Source organism: Lissotriton helveticus, chromosome 5_1, assembly GCF_964261635.1.
Source record: "Lissotriton helveticus chromosome 5_1, aLisHel1.1, whole genome shotgun sequence".
Lineage (NCBI taxonomy): Eukaryota > Metazoa > Chordata > Amphibia > Caudata > Salamandridae > Lissotriton > Lissotriton helveticus.
The window spans coordinates 390,586,114-390,602,850 of record NC_136065.1 but is presented as its reverse complement, the minus strand read 5'-3'; the positions used below and the strand labels follow the sequence as shown (position 1 = coordinate 390,602,850).

At 49.0% G+C, this 16,737-nt stretch overlaps 1 protein-coding gene across 2 annotated transcripts in view; it reads right to left on the bottom strand.

The window, feature by feature from the left end:
- PLEKHM2 (pleckstrin homology and RUN domain containing M2) overlaps positions 1–16,737 on the bottom strand; it is a 280,987-nt gene that overhangs the window by 224,781 nt on the left and 39,469 nt on the right. The window lies entirely within an intron of this gene.

Below are 16,737 nucleotides of genomic sequence, written 5' to 3'. Positions count from 1 at the left end.
AAAATTCCTCTCTAGAGGGTTGCACAGCCTGATACCAGAACAGGACCTGCTACATGCGTTACCCATGCATTGAACACGCGGTGAATGGTCTGTGATTGGAAGTGTATTCAGAATGCAAAAGTAGCAGACCCTCTGATTGGATGAGCCTATCAATCAGAGGTGATAAAAATCTGGCCCGAGTGGTCAGCTGTTGTTCAAAGACTGGTCTATGACAGAGAAGATAGCCAGGCACGGACCCCGCACTGTGAAGACAGGAGATAAGACTGTTCACTGCGGTCTGGAAGGAAGGCATCAGCAACATTAAGGACCAGCTGTTTTTGTGAGGCTTGGAGGAGCATTCGCTTTGGACCAAGGAAATTACAGACAGCTGCCCAAGGTGTGGAAAGGAAGCTTACAGCACATCACAGAGGCTGGTGGAAAGAAGCTTGCAGCACATGACGAGAGCCAGAGAGGAGGATGCTTGATTCTAGTCTTTGAAGGTGAGATCAAATCCCCTCTAGGCTCCTCCCTTGCGCTGTGGGAGCCTGTACAAGCAGTAACTGGGAATAGAGGCCAGTGAAGCAGGCCACCACCTTTCTTTTTGTGAACTCTAAGGGTATCAGGGTGAACTGGCACTCTGCCCAGCCACTACCCTCCTACAGCTAGCCAGTGACTAGTGGGACTCCAGTAAACTGTGCCAAGACATCCGGCACCTCTGATCAGATCCCTGACACCACTAGAGCGGTGTCCTCACTCACAATGGGAGGTCACTTCTGTTGCTTTGGGTGGGGAGTTATGGGGCTGATCACGAACATTTGACTTCACATCATATGCTGAAACTATATCCTTTCAATACAAAGTTTGGTATCAAGGCTCTAGTGAATGAGAACAGCCCTGTGTAACATGATCTGTAATATGCAATGCTTACTGTGTGTTTTCATGTTAACTGTGTTTTTATAGTGCTTGGCGTCTAGGCGCTATAATACTGTTTGGGGTCAGAACTCTGTCGCCGAGGGTTGTAGAGACTTCTGGTTTTCACTGTTTATCCTAGTTTTATGTGTAGTATAATTATCTTATGTGTATTAAAGTACTTTTCTTTTATAAAAAGTAAAGCACTGACTGGACATTAAGTTTATCAGCTGGTGGTACTATTTACACTGTATTCTGAATGTCTAACCCCACCTCACCTCCTTGAGTAAGCCTTGGACTGCTCTGTCTCGCTACCTTGAGAGAGTCAAGTGCTGGAGAGGAGTACTTGGTTATCCAGTTTTGGGTCCCTTAGTACTGATGCCCCAGGACATCAGTGAGGGAACACTCCAGTTGATGCGATTGGAGCGCAGTTACCCCTGAGTGCCCTGGTGCCCAGGAAGCCGGGTCTAACACCATGCAAACCATGCAAATGTTACTAAACAAACACATTTTCCTCACATTTTTGTGATGGAAGTTCTGGAATCTGCAGAGAACACCACATCCTACCATTACCCCCAAGTCTCCAGATAACAAGCATTTGCAATGCAATAGGTGTCACATTTGCGAGAGTTAACTAAAAGGCATCGTCATTTACAATGCTAATAGCTTAATCTGTTTTGATTAATAACACATAAATAAAATGCATTGTCATTTACAATCCCAATACCATCATCTGTTTTGATAATTAACACATAAATACAAGCATTGGCATAGCCAATAGGTCTCGCCTTCGGGACCTTATAAGTGTTTAGCCATGCAACAGTTGATGTTGTTGCACCAAGGATATTGTGCTGCATAAATAAATACTTATAGGGTCCCAAAAGCGAGACCTATTGGCTATGCCAATGTTTGTTTTACTTTAAACCATGTTAAAAACATTGACAAAGCCAATAGATTTTCCTTAGGTGAAACCTATTGGATTTTCCACTGCTTGTTTCACCTTAGCTTAGACCTAAAACTTTTGCACATTTTGCAGCAGCCTCCCTCACACTGTGTATAATGCAAGGCTAAAATAATGACTATATGGTGCTTTCTGTTACAGGCTGGGACCACATAGCACTAAAAATACACGTTACCCTTCTCCACAGCACCAAACTGGATTTAATTCTGTGGCTCTCCGGTTACACACCCAGACAGCGGCTCTCCGATTACACACACAGACATTGGCAGTGACTATATTAACCAGTAGAGGTTTAATAAGTAAAAGTTAATTTCCCACCAATTAGTTTAACCTGCATTTGTTTTTATTTTAAAGTATGTTATTTTATAAGCAGTTACCTGAGGGTGACAGGAAACACAAAATAGCTACAGCATCATTTTTCTTTTCAGCCATGTTTTTGACCCCTCCCCCACACTCACTGACCACGCCCTCATTGCACTCACTAGCGCAGTTTCTATACTCTTTCTTTAATGCACTTTGACTGTTCTATCAACTTTCTGGTCCTTCCCACCAAAGATCACCCCCCCTCAGTGTGCCCATATAGTTCAGTCCTTTCCTCTCTCTGGAGAGTGCCCTTTACCATGGCAAATCTAGAGCGAGCCAGAGAAATAAACCCCAGGGGATTGGCTACCAAGACTCTGCCGGAAAAGCTCCCCATCAATTCTCTTAAAGGGTACACAAAAAATAAGAGAAATTGTATGAACGTGCACCCATGAACGTGACCGGTCGTGCACGGAGCAGTGTCTTGTGTGGTATTCGGCTAAAGTCAACTAATACGGACCAGGATGAGGAAAGAAAATGTAATTCGAAGTGCACTAACCCTCCCACTGTTATTAAACATATATATGTATATATTTATAGGCATGAGGAGGTAAATTGATTTATTTATCCAGAAAGTCACGAATTTTAGGTGCAGTGTCTGAACTGGTACTAACAGCAAAAGCCATCTGGCCTCATCGACGCCTATCCGCTAACCTACGTTATTTGACGCTGCAGAGATTTTAAATATCTGTGTATATTGAATTTCACAGTGCATCAAAGAGAAGAAGGCGCTAGGCTTTAATATAAAAAAAAATTCAAACGCTACCGAGTGAAAAAAAGCGATGACATCGCTCACCTACGAAACCGAAAGAGCCCGGGCTGAGAGTGAGGGCGGGGGCTGCCCGCGCATGCGAGATCCGAGCCCCGAGCCCCGGCGCCGAAGCAGAGTGCGGCATCTTAAGTCCCGGGTCCCAGGAGGGGGCCCGGGTGAAGACCAGCGCTGCGAAGGGAGATCGTTGATCGAGACTTACCCCTGGCTGACGAGAGACAGACACGGAACACGCTAAAAGAGCCCGGTGAGTTTGGGGGAGGGGGGGAATGTGTGTGCGTGCGTCTGTCTGTGTGTGTGTGTGTTGTGTGTGCCTGCGTGTGTGCCTGCCTGTGCCTGCGTGTGTGCCTGCCTGTGTGCCTGCCTGTGTGCCTGCCTGTGCCTGCGTGTGTGCCTGCGTGTGCATGTGTTGTGAACAGCCGGCCGGGATCGGAGCGCAGGGGGAGGGGGGGAATGTGTGTGCGTGCGTCTGTCTGTGTGTGTGTGTGTTGTGTGTGCCTGCGTGTGTGCCTGCCTGTGCCTGCGTGTGTGCCTGCCTGTGTGCCTGCCTGTGTGCCTGCCTGTGCCTGCGTGTGTGCCTGCGTGAGCATGTGTTGTGAACAGCCGGCCGGGATCGGAGCGCGTGACCTGATCCGATTCCGGCCGGCTGCGTGCGCGTGACAGTCTGTTGTCTCTGCCTAGTCCTTGAACGGGAAAAGGACTAAAATGATTACAATAGATCGCTTTGCGACAGCAGGGGCTTTCGCCCCTGCATCGCAGGCGCGACCTAAAAAGGAATTATCATTTACAATTCCAATAGCTCAAACTCTTGTAAATGTAAGACCCATTTCATTTCAAAGAAGCAGCTGCTACTGTCCCTGGCTGCTTGGAAAGTGAAAGTGTGCATGGCGTGAAGAATGTTGCAAGAAAGCCTATCAAACCTCCAGTAGGAGAAACTCATTAAAGAAAATAGTTCTTACAGACTAAATAAGACATACCGTGTAAGAACAGAAGAAAAAGGGCCAGCCTTCATGGGAGCTACAAATGAAGACAAGGCAGTACTAAGGAGGGACTAACAAGCCTAGTAACGAATCAGAAGCCAGCATTTACAAAGGACGATGACAAGCAAATGAAAAATGTGGGCGGAGCTTCAAGGCCATACTCTAATACAGCATGCCTAGCAGAGCAGCACATGAGCTGCCCAGGTCGACCTTAAAATGGTACCTCACTTGTGTCCACAACAGGAAAGGCCCCAAAATACAATGTAGAGACAAACATTTCCCGTCAAAAACATGATCTGATTTGGCAATAGGGTAGCATCAGTTTTTTGGTCAGGGATCGATGGCCGCCCAGGGAAACCTACAAACCCAAACATTTTTGAACATCCATAGAAGTGACTCACTGACCCTTGTTTGATTTGTGCCCGTCATAGGCACATGATGGGTATTGCGACAAGTGGTAGAATGGTGGGTGGTAGGAATTTTGTGGCTCCCTGAGGTTTCCGGAAGTTTACGTCTCAGAAAAGCATGGAAAAGAAGATTTTTGTCAGTCTGAGATTTGCACAGCATTGTGGGTACGAAAAGGCTGTGGGATCTACACAAGGCACACCCACCCTGCGCTCCCACAGACATCTAGTTTTCAGAAATGTCTGTATTTGGTAGGTATCACTGTGTAGCTGCCGAGTCTGGGTCAAAACACTGGAGCTACCATATTGGCGATTTCTCCCCATTTGCAAGTTGGGCCTTCTGTATCATTGACGGTAGGCTACACTCGTAAATTCCACTCAAGGGTTGAGTTGACTTGTGAAATTCGGGAATGTCTAAAAACCTGTTAATTTGTGGGCATTCCCATACCCTCTTGAACTAACACCTCTGCTAGGTTTGCAAGAGTGTACTTATCATCCCATGATTGGTGGGGTGTAGATGAATGAATTTCCCCAGTGAGAAAAAAATGTACTTGCACAATGGGCTGTATTCCCACTGTAAGGCCTTTTGGGATAAGAGCAGCAGGAAAAGTCACTTGACCATCCCGCCTGTAAACCTACACCTGGTGCACATTTCTAGTGTTATTACTGGGAATGTTGGTTAAGTGAAGAATCAGTAAAAGTTAAAAAAGGTTCAGGTGGGCGCAGAAACCTGTGATGATATCTGTACATTCATTTTCATGAATAGGCCCTTTTCTTTTTAAATTCAACAACCAGGGGGCGTGGCCAAGATGGCGGCGTGAGCAGATGTGTTGCTCTGGCGCTCCCGCCGACGGCCCGCTAAAGCACTAACTTTTGGCCGCCTTAACGATTACTGACCTGAGCACCGGGGCTGTTTTAGCACCGGGCTGTTTTGGCAGTGAGGCACCTCCCTGGTGAGGTGAAAGAGCTCCGGAGAGCGTAGTTCCCACGGAGCGAGGTGAGCGGCTGCGAACGCGCCTTTCCCCGAGGCGGCGAGGTAGGCCCCTACGATCTTTGGCAGTGTGGAAGGCTGCCCGGAAGGCAGAGAGGCGAGCACCGAGGGGCCCGATCAAAGCGGAGACCGGCGTTGATGGTTCTGAGCCGCCGAAGGGGAGACGCCGGACGACCGAGCCTGAGTGGAGTATAGACAGGAGCCCCGCCATAGCAGAGAGAGGAGACCGGCAGACCCGCTCGCCATCTTGGGAGTGTCCCTGCATGGCCCAGCAGCTCCCGGAACGGTTGAGGGCCCGGTGGCGAAACCGGTGACCTCCCGCTGCAGCAACACCAAGGGGGCGGCCTTTAACTACTCCATGATCCACAGCACATAGCCAGAGGGCGTGAAACCAGATAGCCATTCACCACCGGAGCAGGGACGTGGGAGGCCCAGGGGCATAGGGGAGGCTCCGGTCAGAGCATATACCTCCGGGACCAGCCTGTGATACATCTGACACCAGCAACGCCCTGCTCTGTCGAGGGTGAGGTGGTGGACTCCTGCCGCCAGCACTGCGAGTTAGGATGCGGCCGCCATTTTAGAGGGCCCAGGGTGCGGTTGTGGCCTACTGGGAACTCCTCAGCCTGATCTGAACATCCCTGCCGGGTGAGCCCCTGAGTGAAGGCGGGGGGCAGCCTGGTTCTGTGAGCCCACCGCAGCCTTTGGTGGCGGAGACTCTGGCGGTGGTGCGAGGAGCACCATAAACCGGCCACTGGGGAGCACACCAGAGAGAAGCGGACAGGCCCGAGGCTGGTAGAGGGTCTCGGGGCTTCGTGGAGCCCTCCTGCGCCAGAGTCGGCAGTGGCTAGGCCCCAGCTGAGGGTAAGCAGTCCTCACGGATCAACAAGTGGAATAGCGGCAGAAAAGGACTGTTTCAGGCAAGTGCCAGTTTGCAGGCGCGTCCTTGTGGTGGGGAGGAGCAGCGAAGGAGATATCCACTGAGTGCTGTGGGCCTTCCATGGGCCGAGGTGCCAAATAACGCGAAGCTAGAGGGGCTGACCTCCTTGGAGAGACCTGCGGGGGAAAGCACCGGACTACCCGCTGTTGGCCGCACAGTTACTGCATCACCCTGCCCAACTGTCTCTGTATTATGACACTTAAAAGCGCCAGGAGCTTAGAAGAGGTTGGCCTTCATATCGACGGAGTCCCCGGAGACCGTGGAGTCGGGCCTCGGCGGGGACACGGTCAGCTCAGAGCTTCCTCTGGACCTGGGTGTGGTGCGATATGTCCTCCCGGGGACGCAAAGACAAGACCCTGAAGGACTGGTTTGCGCAGGCTTGTCAACAGGCTACCGACATGGAGGTGGGCGCTGCCCGCCCAGCATCAGAGCGGGAAGATGGCGCGGAACCAATCACTAAAGCATTTCTAGAATCTATGTTTGTTGCACTGCGGGAAGATATCCAAACGCTTAAACAGGAATTCACTGCTGAGATTAAGGAAGTTCGCAGAGACATGGATGGCATCGGCGAGAGAGTAGTCCAGCTGGAAGACAAGAGTGACGGGAGGGACACGGAGCTAGCGGCACTGCAACAGGAGATCCTCAGACTTCATGATCAGCAGGTTGAAATTCAGACGCACCTCGAAGATCTGGAAAACCGCTCCCGGCGCCACAATATCCTGATCCGTGGAGTGAAGATTGACGATGACACAAAAGACTTTTCCGATACAGGAGGGAGCTCTTTAATCATATCCCCCAGAGGCAGACTTGCGTCTGGACCGAGCGCACAGAGTGGGCCCTCCGCGGGCCCAGGCGGTTCCGCCGTCGGATATCCTGGTCTGCGTTCAGGGATATCTCACCAAAGAAGAAATCTTCCAAAAAGCACGCCAAATGCACCCCCTGATGTTTCGTGACCAAATGCCAGTTCTGTACCAGGACTTGTCAGTACTCACCCTGCAAAAACGTAAAACCTTTAAAGCCATCACTAAACATCTCCAGCAACGCAATATCCCTTACAGCTGGGGCCATCCATTTCACCTAGTGTTTCGAATGGACAACAAACTGTACGAGATGCGCTCCTTATCAGAGGCTTGTCGGCTGCTGGGTGTGGAACTCCCTGTTGAAGAGAGCAGCGACAAGGGCCCCACAGTTGACGCGGATGACACTAGGCCCCGATGGCACCAGCAGGGCCGACGCCGCCGCACCAGGAGGCCTCCGGCTGCAGAAATAACGAAAGGCCAGCAGTCAGCTCTTCAGACCTTCTCTGCGGAGTTGGCCAAATCCCAGCCCGGCTGACCTTCGTGGCTACAGTTGGACGGTTTTCTGATTTATTTTGTGCCTCGGGCCATTGGCGAGAAGGGGCTTTCCAATCTTTGGTAGATTACCCCAAACTGCCTTATTTCCATTCACCGATGGATGATGGACAATATGTTACTGTGCATTTTCTTCAATGGTTATTATTTGTTGAGGGTTTTTCGGTGGGGATCCAGTGTTCCATGTCCACTTTCCGTCCAGAGTTAACGTAGACCCACATGACTACGGTGCCTTGAAGCACACGGCCACTCCGTGCTTCTGTGGTACCGGATCCGGCACTTTACCTATGCTCTCTATTTTCTTTGTCATTGTGAATGCCTGTCCACACCCTTAAAATACTAACCTTAAATGTAAGAGGTCCTAATAATCCAGTAAAGCGTAGGGCGGGTCTGTCATGTTTGGAAAATGCCCAAGCGGATCTCGGTCTACTGCAAGAAACGCACCTCCTGGCCAAGGATTGCCACCGCCTCCGGTCCCGGAAATTTCTAACCCAATTTTTTTCCTCAGGCCCAACGAAATCATCTGGGGTGGCTATCTTAGTGGCTCGGCAGTTTAAGGGGGCGGTCTTACATAAGGATGCCGAAATCAGGGGCAGGTTATTGGCTTATAGATTTGCCTTGGGTACCTCCACCTTCACTATTGGCTCCATATACGCCACGAATGATGGCCAAGAATAATTCTTGCACTCCGCCCTCACTGAAACAACAGCCACGATAGATCGCAACATCCTTTGGAGTGAGGCTTGAACCTAGTTTTCAATGACACTATGGACAGATTTTGTCAACGCACACATCAAACGGGCGCCCTCTCCACAGAGGGGCTGGCCAGCCTGCACGACCTGGGACTCAGAGACTAGTGGCGTAGCTTCCACCCCGAAAGCTGGGAATACTCTTATTACTCCAGCGCGCATAAAACCTACGCTGGGCTAGACTACCTCGTGGCATCCACACCTGTACACGCGCGAACGACAGGGGTTGAAATAGGAGTTGCCTCCCTGCCTACCACGCACCAGTATTTGCCACTCTCACCCTCCCACCAATACAATAGCCCTCCTGGGCATGGCGTCTCAGGGACACTCTATTGCACCGCGAGGAAGTGGTTAAGCAGGTACAGCGCTCCATCACCGATTACCTCTTTCACAATGCCAACACCCACACAACCCTTGCAACACAGTGGGCAGCACTAAGGCAGTCGTTCGGGGGGAGTTCATAGCCATTTCAGCAGCAGACAATGTAGAGCGCAGGCGTAAGCGGGAAGAACTCACCCAACAAACCAGAGAGATGGAGCAGATGCAATAACGATTGGGAGCCCCTCGGTGTGGCATCAGCTTTAGGCCGTGCGCCAACAACTCGCGGCTCTCGACCAGGATAGAGCAGAATTTGAAGCCTTGCGATTACGGCATGCCTACTATACAGGCGGAGACAGGTGCGGGCGTCTTCTCGCCAACAAATTACGCGAGACACCCCTGTTTTTGGCGGTTCAGGAGATTCACCGAGGGGATGGTAGACGTCTCTCGGAGGATGGAGACATCACCGAGGCGTTTTGCAATTTTTATGCCGACCTCTACGCCAGTTCCCAACTACACAGCTCAGATGGGGCCACCTTTCTTGATTCTGTCACCCTGCCAGCTCTGACTAAAGCTCAGGCCGACTATCTCGACAGAGACATTCAAACAGAAGAGGTCATTGCCGCCATCGCTCGCCTTAAACTGGCAACCGGGTTGGACGGCTTCTCTGCTGTTTTTTATAAAACGTTTTGTGACCTGCTCGCCCCGCTCCTCACTCAGCTTTTTAATCCCTTTGCCGAACCCGGAGCGATTCCAGGCGACCTCTTAGAGGCCTCCATAGCGGTAATCCCTAAACCAGGGAAAGACAGGACCAGGTGTGGAGCGTATCGCCCCATCTCCCTTCTCAATATAGATCTTAAATTGTATACAGGGATCCTAGCTGCCCACCTTGCACCCCATATGCCTGGTCTTATTGAGCAGGATCAGGCTGGCTTCATCTCTGAACGCCAAACATCTGACAACACGAAGCGTGCCCTGCACCTTATTGAGAAAGCCACGCATACACAGGGAGAATATATGATGCTTGCTATCCACGCCGAAAAGGCTTTCGATAGAGTCCACTGGCCTTACTTAGAGCAGGTTCGAAGCGGGTGGAGATGGGAGAAAAGTTTCAAATGTTATCAGTTTCCGACAGCTACGGTCCACGTGAATGGACACACGTCCTCCCGATTCCCCATTGAGAGGGGCACAAGACAGGGGTGCCCTCTGTCACCCCTTCTTTTTGCCTTCTATATGGAGCTTCTGGCCCAGAGAATGCGGTACAACCCAGCGATCACTGGGTATTAAATTTGGTGGCTATATCCATATGATCAGTCTCTACGTTGATGACGTTTGGATATCATTATCGAACCAGGGGGCGCGCTATCAGCATGCCTAGCAGACTTGGACATCTTTGCACAGGTTGCAGGGTTTAAGGTGAATATGGAGAAGTCAATAGCCCTAGATCTCTCCCTGATGCGAGCTACCCGTGAATATCTTCAGGGTCTACTCCCCATCCAATGGGCAAAAGACACGATCCCTTTTTTGAGGATACAGCTGGCTTCCTCCCTCTCAATAGTAGTTACCACTAACTACACACACTTACGACAGAAGATTTGCTGCGAACTTGGTCAGTGGAAGCATTACCCTCTCTCGTGGCTGGGCAAAATAGCGGCGGTCAAAAGGACCGTAATGCCCCAGATCCTTTATCTATTTTGTGCTCTTCCTCTCCGACCGCCTCTAGGTTGGATACAACAGACGCAATCAGATCTTGCGCATTTCGTTTGGAATGGCCAAAGCCATGACTGAAGCAGATGGGGGTGGACTCGGGATTCCTGATCTTCAGCTTCACTTCTAGGGGGCCCAATTGCAGCATTTGGTGGAGTGGAGTCGCTGGGAGTCGGAGAAACACTGGTTATTTCAGGATCAGGCAGTGGCAGCCAGACCCTTGCAAGAAATCCCCTTTCTCCACAAGCGCCATAGACTCCCTAATTTGTACGCCTCATATATTACGCGAGTTCCCCTAGAGGTACGGGACCATACCAATATCAAGCATGATCTCACCACCTTCCTGTTCCCGCTCACCCCTTTGATAGACAACCCAGGCTTCGCCCCAGGTATGGACACGGTGGCCTTCGCCAGATGGAGACCATCTGGATGCCGGTTCCTGTACCATATGTATGACGCAGAGGGATTTATACCGTTCCATCAATTCAAACAGGAATATGGGCTGCCTGAAACGGAAAGACTTCGGTATTTGCAGGCACGGCACTGGCCATCCACGGCCAGATCCGCTCCGAGGCAGACAGACGTCTTTCCTCCTATGAAAGGTGGCTTATTACACGCACGTCAGATAAAAAGCTAATATCCGATTTGTACAAGATGCTGCAGGCCAGACATGCTCACACTTACAATTTCGGCCAGGCGCGTTGGGAGAGGGAGTTAGGCAGATCACTTGGTTACAAAGAGTGGGAGGGGATATACTATTGGGCCCGCCATTCGGCATATCACATGGGGCTCACTGGAACCCTCACAAAAGTAGTAACATACTGGTATTACACCCCAGAGAATCTTCACTCAATGGACCACACTCTGGAGGCGACATGTTGGCGGGGCTGCGACCAGGTAGGCACTCTGGTACATCTACTATGGGAGTGCGAACATATCCAGCCTTATTGGAACCAGGTGATAAGACGAAGTGGATAAACACTTCAAAACGGAAATTTCATGTTTCCACATCATATGTCCTTTTGGGACTCCCAAAACCTCGGACTTATCCATTAAGATCCCGTAGAGGCCGCCAGATTGCAATTGCACTAGGCTCGGCGATGCAAAATATACTATCACACTGGCGTACACCCCACATCCCAACCTTCCCAGGCTGGCTACATCGCCTGTGGCATGTTCTCGGAATGGTGAAGCTAACATTGACAACAGCCGGGGAGGGGTCCAAGTATGTTGAATTGTAGCAACCCTTTTTATCCGTCTTAGCTTCTGAATTCCGGGAAGTCACCTGTCCCCGATATCTCCACTTACTGCGCCTCTCTGATACACAACAGACGGAGAAATGATCAGGATCACGTACAGTTTCCGACAGCTTAGGTAGTGGACATTGAACACGGGTGGGAGAGGAGGTTGGGGGGTTGTTTCGGCGTTTCTCTTCTCCCTTTAATTTTTATTTTATGTAAGCTTTCCCTGCTTTGATACAAGCTCACTGTTTTGCTTGCGTTCTGGCCTGACTTTGTAAGTCATCTATTACGCAATATTAGTGGTACGACAGCTAAACCTGCATGGTTATACTTGTGTGTGTTGAAATTTAAATAAAAGAGATTTAAACCTAAATTCAACAACCATATAGTCTCATCCCTCAGAGTCTGATACATTGGATAAGTTACCTGTGCTGCAATTTAAAATTGCTGTAGGTTATACATAGATGTCTGCAGGGGGCACAATAATAGATTGGGAAAAGGCCCCAGGGGAACTTTGAGAACAGTCAGGAGCCCCCCCATGAGTATACCAGCACCAGACAGGTGCTTGAAAGACCGTGCCAGCTACCGCAGCGCAGAAAAGCCTGATTTCAGGGCAGAGGCACCAGGATAACTTTGAGAAGTGGCAGGAGCCTTGGTGAGCATACCAGCACCAGGAAGGCGCTTGAAAAGAATACACTAGCTCCCGCAGAGCAAGAAAGCCTGATTTTAGAGCCACAGCCCTAGGGGAACTTTGAGAAGCTGCAGGAGCCACGGTGAGAATACCAGTGCCAGTCAGGTGCATGAAAGACAGCACCAGCTCCTGCAGTAAGGGAGGCACCTGGGCCAAGACCGGTCCGTCTTTGCCAGTCGTCGGCCGGGCCAGGCTCCCCCCTCTTGGCCCAAGATTTCAAAGTCATGTGCAGCTCCTACTTGGAAGGTAACGTGTTGCCATTTACTGCGTAGGCTGTATTGTTGGTCCTTGTTCTGTCCCATGGGTTGGAGCTTTGTATCCCAGTTGCCCCTGTTTTGAGAAGGACTTGGCTGTGCTACCTCTTATTGTTTAACTGAGGATTGCTACTTTTAACTTGTCCAAGGCAGTTGGCTGTCGGCCAGGCTGGACCTTTAGACTAATAGTGTGGTTGATATAAGTGGCGTTGCGTTTCCTAATAAGTTATAAAAAAAGACCCTATCCTTGCACTCAACCTTTTGGGGGTATTTAACTATTGCGGGATGCTTCCCTAGAGTACAGGATAAATTATCTGATTGCTACAGTTTAAGAACTTTCGTTATCGCTGTAATCTGATTTTTAGCTTTTTGTTATCTTAAAAAGATATTTTTGATGTATATTTGAAGGTATACTGTTGTTGTATGTTTAGTTTGGAGTTTATTTCCGTCTATTTCTCCCTCCCCTTAGGGGGATCAGTGGACAGTGCGGGAAATAGGAAGTTGTTGGGTTCACCAGGGTTTTATCTTTTTTTAGATTATTGGTAGATTTGTCTGAAAATAGGGCTCCTCTACTTTTCCATCATGATTACACGGAAAGCCACCGAAGCTGTCCCCACCCTTAAGAAACCCAATAAGTGAACCAGGAATATAAGGTACACAAGCACCCTCATCCAAATCAATGATTTGATTGAAGAGGTCAAGATGATATGGAATCCTTCTCCACCCTACCTGATCCAGGGCCCGTTCGAAACCCACAAAACCTATAATACCTGATATCTTTGGCAAGAGATCTGACCGAGCTCAAGCTCATATGAGCAAAGCTTCTGCAAGCCGTGGGTCTGTACAACTTGCAACCACGAATGGAGTATTAACCGATACTCTCCCGGCATGACCTCCCCTTCCACTTGAACCTGCAGTGGTTTGTTCCAACAGGTTTACTCCATTGCTGGAAACTTCAGAGACAGACCAATACCGCTAGTTGGTATGGAAGAAGAAGATAGTATTATTACACGGTCTCATGATGCAACAACTAATCTGTATGAGACTGTTTTAGCCTTGTGTAATGAAGTAGCCGGTCTAAAAGGGGTGGCCAAATTCCTGGAATCCAAATTGGGTAAAGTCACCCAGTTGTTAACAGACCATCAGATCACAGAGGAGTAGGGTTAGTTCTATCCCCCTCCCGCCCTCCATCCTTCAACTTCTGGCAACCCTTAGTTAAACACGCTGGGTTAGTCTTCAGACATTTGCGGGTCATTAGTCGTCCACCCAGATCCTCTTCACCAAGCTACTAAGTCCTAGGGTAGAATAAGGGGGGTATCCGCCAGGGCAGGTTTTTAGAAGGGATTTCAATATCCCCAATCCTCATAGTATTTACATTCGAGGGGATATAAGGACCCTGGTTCATGTGGGTCGTTACACACTGTGGTGGGTAAGGGATGCCCAACCATTTTGGAATGCCTGTGGGGTTACCATTGGGGGCGCTCCAGTCAGTTTAGTCCCAGTGAGTGTTATCCCAGCTTTAATCAAGTCAATTTTATTTTTATATTTGCCTCTTTCAGGAGACTCGATTCTTAGAGCCGTTGCATAGGATGTGGTTTTTCCCCTACTCAGTGGATGCACTACCCTCTTTGGCTGGACATCCTTCCGTGGGCCTTTAGAGAAGCGTTAAAATCTCGTTGAATTGGACCTCTGATGAGCTTCCCAAGAGTCTCATGATTTTTTGGGGTTGTCTATTAAGGTTTGTGATGGGTCCATAAGCAAGATTTACAGCCATAATGTGGCCCACAATAGTGCATCTACAACATTAACTATTCGTCCTAACCACTTGGAGTCCACGTCTTATAAGCCTAAGCTCATTCTAGCAGGTGACTTAAATACCACCTATGAGCCATTAGATTTTTTTAAGTTAGTTAGTCACAGAACCTGAAGCTTTGGCTATCCTAGAAATTAGTGCACCGCCCTTAAAAACAGGTTCTGCTGCGGCCAGACAATTATCTCTGTTAACTATTGCTCATGGAGTGCGGGCATAGAGCAGCAGAACAGTATCTGATACAGGCAGGGTATTTACATTTTGTAGAGGCTCTTCAAAGAGTAGGATTGACTATGCAATGAGGTCTCTCAATTTATGGGAATGGCTAGAGGACTTTTGCATAACTGAAACAGTAGAGAGTGATCGCAACTCCCAGCATCTAACACTTGAGGCAGGGTTGTTTGATTGCACTACTCACTGTAGAGCCTATGTCGATGCTTTTGTCAGAAATTCTAGGAGGGTATTAAAATGGTCAAACGTTCGCTATTGTCCAGCATGGCTTGCCCTAATCTACAATCTCTTTGATCTCTTTGCCTCTACCTTATCACCATATATGGACGCTGATAAGCCTGCTACCCCCATTTCTAAAATTTATGAACAGTTGTTCAACTCCTTAAGCCATTTGTTTCCGATAGAGGGGGGTTCTAGCAATTTGAAATCAGCTGTCACTGAATTGGTCTCCTGGTTTACCGAGGACTGTAGCCAGGCTAAAGCTCAATTGATAACAGCCACCCTTTATTGATTTGAGCGGCTAGGCAGCACTATAAAGAGGTGCTTGTGGCTAGTAAAAAGGCCTGGGAGGAACAGAACTGGCAGATCCTGTTGGAAACTTCAAAAAGGAGAGATAGTTTCTTCATTGGGCACATAACTGCCCATGGCAGTCTGACTGCTCGCACTACAACTGCACATCACATTCAACAGCAGGTATGGGTCCAACATTTTACCAAGTTATATTCTTCACGTTCATCCTCACAGACGCAACTGCATCCTCACAGATACACACTTGCCTCTTAGCACAGTATGTAATCAATAAAAGTGCATAAATTCATCCCTGTCGTCACAGTACATAATCATTTCTTGCCCACGTGTTTGCCACCAGACATACGGTTTTGCCCTCATATATTCCCACTCATAAACACACCAGTTCATCCTCAGAGCTGCACAATGTCCGCTCAAACGTTCACCCTCACGGTCACAGAAGCTCGCACGAGTTCACTCTGATGGACCATCGAGCTCAGCTCGAGACAGACGCTCGTCCTCCACGCACTGTATGATCATCCTCCGAAGCAGGAGTTCCCTCTCAGACACTCTCCTCTTCACAGATGCTCGCGAAAACCGGGCAGAAGTGGCCAAGCACAGCGTCGCCCATCTAAAATGTGAAAATGCTCTACTGTAACACTGCACAATCATTTACTATAGTACCACAACCTCGACACTGCGGTACATTGCTTGCTTGCGTCTCTGGAGTGGGGCAGCCCCAATTCGGTTTGTCCTGTCCCCACCACCACAGCTGCCAAACGTGTCAGGAGGCAATATAAAAATAAAACAGATGCTGCACCTTGCCACAAACATGACATTTCCCAACTCCCTTACACTGCACACCAACGTTGCTTGCTTACAATGTTTAGATCTGACATTGTATGCGTGTATATACACACACATATATATATACAAAGTCACATTTAAACATTGCTGGTTGAATCCGGACTTTGTACGTATATGTATATATCTCTATACACACACATATATATATATATATATATCATTCCAGGTTGCCCCCGAGCTCAGAGACGCCACTCCACAAAGAATCAGGAAACCTCCTTTATTTTTCATCAATGTTTAAAGCCCTCCAGTGGGCCCCGGGGAAATGTTCCGGTTTTCTATGAAATTTTCTCTGTGCTGATTGAAGTCTGCTTCGTGTTTTTCAACTTTCCCCTCCCTATGAATAAGATGCAGGGGCATTGAAACGCGTAAGGGACATCGAATTCAGCCGGAAAGTGAACTGGTTTTCAATTAATAAAAGGAGGTTTCCTGATTCTTTGTGGAGTGGCGTCTCTGAGCTCGGGGGCAATCTGGAATGATGTTGGACACGGCGGCCTCGGCCGTGGGAGATTGCACCGCCTGATGAAGCAGTAACAGGTCTGTGTGGCTGTTAGAAAAACGGCAGCCACCTGCTGTGACTGAGCACCTAACAGCGAACCTAAAAAGTAAAGAAGAGAGAGAACTCCTAGACCTACTTCTCACAGCAGCCCTCAAAATGATCCTAACGAACTGGAAAAACACAGCCAAAGCAAGCTTTAAAACATGGATCAACTGGATTACCTT